The sequence below is a fragment of the Myodes glareolus genome, chromosome X, assembly GCF_982192425.1.
Source record: "Myodes glareolus chromosome X, mMyoGla1.1, whole genome shotgun sequence".
NCBI classification, from domain to species: domain Eukaryota; kingdom Metazoa; phylum Chordata; class Mammalia; order Rodentia; family Cricetidae; genus Myodes; species Myodes glareolus.
This window is the reverse complement of record NC_142053.1, coordinates 103,499,836-103,504,304: the sequence shown is the minus strand read 5'-3', so window position 1 is coordinate 103,504,304 and position 4,469 is coordinate 103,499,836.

Below are 4,469 nucleotides of genomic sequence, written 5' to 3'. Positions count from 1 at the left end.
AGTTATACTCTCTGCCTGCCAGCCCCACCTATCGCTCTACTGCCTTTCTATTGGCCATTCACGTTTTTATTAGAAAAATCAAGCTTCTCAGAAAGACAAGGTGAAACAACAGCACACCTTTACATAATTAAACAAATGCAGCATAAACAAAAGCAACACACCTTTACATAGTTAAAGTAATATTCCACAACAACAAGCCAAGGGCTTCAATGCATGAAGCACTCTACCAATAGTGCTATATCTCCAACCATAGGATTTTCTTATTTTAAGATGCTGAATGAAATTCCATTGCTGCTTATTCATTCATCCATAAATATTAAGCTTGTTTCTATCATCCTGACTTTTGTGAATGATGGTATACTGAACATGAATGGGAAGTATTACTTTAAGAATCTGTTTTCAATAATAGGTAATAATTTACCTATTATTTCAGAAGTGAGATAATTAGTCCTTATAAAATTTCTGCTTTCCTATTTCCCAGAAAATTGCACTCTACTTTCCATGATGGTCATTCCAGTGTTTACAAAATATGTTTAAGGATAACACTTACTCCAGAGAGATAAAAATTTTTATTTTTTTGTTTAGTTTATAGTGGTTATCCTAATAGGAGTTATGTGATATCTCACTGAAACTTTGACTTATTGCTTTTCCTTATTTTTATTTTTATATTTATTTATTTATATGTTCATTAATTTTGTTTGTTAATGAGTTTGTGTATGTGTGTACGTGCATGTATGATGTACATGTGGAGGAGAGAGAACAATACGTGAAAGTTGATTCATTCCTTCTGCTTTGTGGCTCATGGGATTGAACTTTGGTTTTCATTTTTAGAACCAAGCACCCTTACCAAATGAGACATCTTGCTGGCCTATTGATTATAATTTTTATAGTGACGTTGAATATATTTTCTTATCATGGTTAGAAGTTTGTATATGTTCTTTGTGGAAATGTTTGTTTGAGCCTTTGCCCATTGTATTGTTTTCATTTTTTTTCTCAATATAGGGTTTTTCTGTACATCCCTGGCTATCCTATAATTCATTCTGTAGACCAGTCTGGCCTCAAACTCACAGAGATCCACCTCTCTCCTGAGTACTGGAATTAAAGACATGTGCCATTGTCGAGCTTGTTTTCAAATATTCACATGTTTTTAATTGAAATAAAACCACACCGTTTTCTCCCTTAAGTCCTTCCTAGCTACCCTCCATTGACTATCTTCCATATCTCTTCTACTCTCAAGTTAATAACCTCTTCTTATTTGATTATTATTATTACATCATATGTTTGTATGTATATGTGTGCACACACAGCATATTGAGTCTGTTCTTGATTTGATGTTGGGGTTTATATAGTTTCAAGGCTGAGTACTCTGCACTGGACAACCAATAATGATGCTGTTCCCTGGATGGGCTAATTCTTCTTTGGTCTGTTGTTATAAATCGCCTGTAGTTCTTTGAATAGTTCACGTAATGACATTTTTCCAACAAATACTTTTGATTATTCTTTTCTGCTTAATTAGAGATCGTTCTACTGTACGTCTGTGGTATGTGTAAACGTGCTGTCTGTGTGGATGTTGTATGCATTTGAACCTGCTGGGGTAAAAGGCATGTGCTATCATGTGCTGCTTTTTACGTGAGTAATGGAGTTTTGACCTCTGATCCACAAGCCAAGCACTTTTACCTATTGAGTCACCTTCCTGTCCCTTTTCTACTCTAAAAATGTGGTTGTTTACAATTGCAAATTTTGCTCTATAATGTGTGATTTATTTTTTTGCTTCACATGTTTTCCAAGCATGTTATTTCACTGCCACATATTTGTGAAATTTGCCTTTTCTTCACATATATTGTCTTCTTTCTAATGTCATTCTACTCTGGTAAGTAAAGGTGACTGGTATGAGGTCAGATATTTGCTAAGACTTTCTCTGTGGCCTAACATGATCTATCTTAGAGTATATTCTGTAAGCTTAATATCAAACTCTTCAGTGGTTTATTCTCTGTATGTCTGTTGGACTCAGCTGTTTTGTGCTCTTGTTCAGTTCTTCTGTTTTCCTCTAGATATCTGTCTGAATATTCTATCCATTGTTTGGAATAAAGGTTTAAAATTGTTCTGTCTTCGTAGTGAATTTATTCAGGCATCCTTCTTGGCCTGTTTTTCAAATGCTCATAACCCCTGTCTCCCTCTGTTGACCTCCATTCTTTGGTGCTGCAGCAATAAGCTGCTTTTCTCCAGTAACCCAAAGTTGTTCTGAATATACTACTTCCCTCTCATCATCCCATGTATGACAGGACAAGTACAGTACCTCTGTTAGCCTCAGAGTACTGGATTTAAGAAATATTCTACTTCCCCTGAAGGAGAGGCCATGAGCTCATGTTTTTCTTATTTTTTCTTGCCTCTGGCTGCAGCAAGTCACCACAAATCTCCTTTGCTTTTGGAAGTTCTTACACATATAAGTGATATCGGGTTCATGTCAGTATTATCAGAAAGAGGAAATAATAAAAGTGTCCTGCTAAAAACATTTGCAAACTAAGAATGTTGAGTGTATACCAATTCTAAGGTAGTCCATCTTGAAACTAGGGTGGTCACTGTTAAAGAAAACCAGCATTTTACCCATATTGTTTTGCTCACCTTGGGTAATGAAACCTCTTGTTTCATGAGTTCTCATGAAGGTATTAAAATTCTTATAATTTTGTAGAGTCAGTACTTCAGAAGGGTAACAAGATCTGGGACATCCTATTACACTATCTTCCTGTAAAAATGATGCTTTCTTGATGTAAAAATCATAAAATCAAACATATGAGATGATCATCTACAAAAGAAAGGCTTTTGGGGTACTAATGAGAAGTGTACTCCTGTTACATGTGAAATGCTAATCTTTGTGCTAGGAAACCATCTGTCATACCTTGCTAGTTAATATTTTTATAGTGAATACTTGTTCATATATTGTCTGCCTAGTTTTATAAAATTAGTATTTGAAATTATAATAATCAGGTGATCTACATCTGTAGACTTGTCAAGTAGAAAGTAAATTAATGGAAGTAGATTATATTTTTATTATAAAGGAAGCCTTACACAGGTCCTCCAAAGATCTTTAAAATGACATTCATCTTTAAGTAAACCAAAGAACTTAAATGAATTTTTAAGTACACTTTTGAAATTCTGAAACATTTCGTTTAATCATTTTTAGTCTTCATCCCTATTTATTTAGAATACTAATACTATCCAGCCCCTTGTGACAAGCTGTGAAGATCAAATGAAACTGAGTAGTAAAATTATATAAACTATTAAAATATACCGCCTAAATATATTTAATAAATTTAGGAATTAAAGGATGAACATGTACTTTTTTGTTCTTTTGTTTTGTTTTGTTTTTCAAGACAGGGTTTCTCTGTGTAACAACCCTGTCTGTATTAGAACTATCACTTGTGAACCAGGGTGGCCTCTAAATCACAGAGATCTGCCTGTCACTGCCTCTGGAGTGCTGGGATTAAAGGCAAGCACCACTATTGCCTGACAAACATTTTACATTTTTTTGAGACAGGGTTTCTCTATATAACAGCTCTGGCTGTCCTGGAACTTGCTCTGTAGACCAGGATGTCCTTGAACTCACAGAGATTCACCTGACTTTTATGCTACCACTGCCCTATATGTATTTAAATTTATATTAAATAGAAATATAAAAACAGAATAAACTATTTCTATTATCTTAAGTCAAAACTAAAAAAGAATAAAACATTTATAACTTTATTTTAATATGAAAGAGACAAAGGGATATTCATTTCCAAAAATTATACAATGACAAAAGTGAAATATTGTAGAATGAATATCATATTTAAAAATAATTACTTGGGTATTCACATTATACAGAAAGAAATTTGGAAAACAGTTTTTGAGACTTTATGTTAATAGAATAGGTTAAAATTGAATAAAAGCATAAGATTGGATTAAGCTAAATGCATTTATGTAGAACCACAAAGCACCTTTAGTGTTGCCACTCTTAATGGTAGAGAGGATTTTCGCAGTTTGATTTTCTAACTGAAAAATATCAAATGATGGCCTATATTAAGACTGCTAAAATACCACATGTATACTGGCTTTATGTAGAAGAAAGTTTTAAGCTCAGGAAGAATGGAATATTTTAGTATATCTGTCATTTAAGACTTACCCCCACCTGTAAGATATATGAGATAGAATATTTACTGAAATTATTGAGATTAGATTTGTGGTAGTGTACTGGCGTACAATACCTCTATGATTACACTTGTGTAAGGTCAGAAATCTTGTATGGATTGTTGTCTTTGAACTGGGAAGCATAAATAAAATGAGTTTAGTTAGATATCAGAGAGGTAGGGACCAAGTTGTAGCATTCAAATAAAAAGGATAAGGCCATTTTTGTTACCTTCATTGTCAACAAAACAATCAGAATACTCAACTCAAATAGATCCATGACATTAATAAGTCTATGATATCTTCAC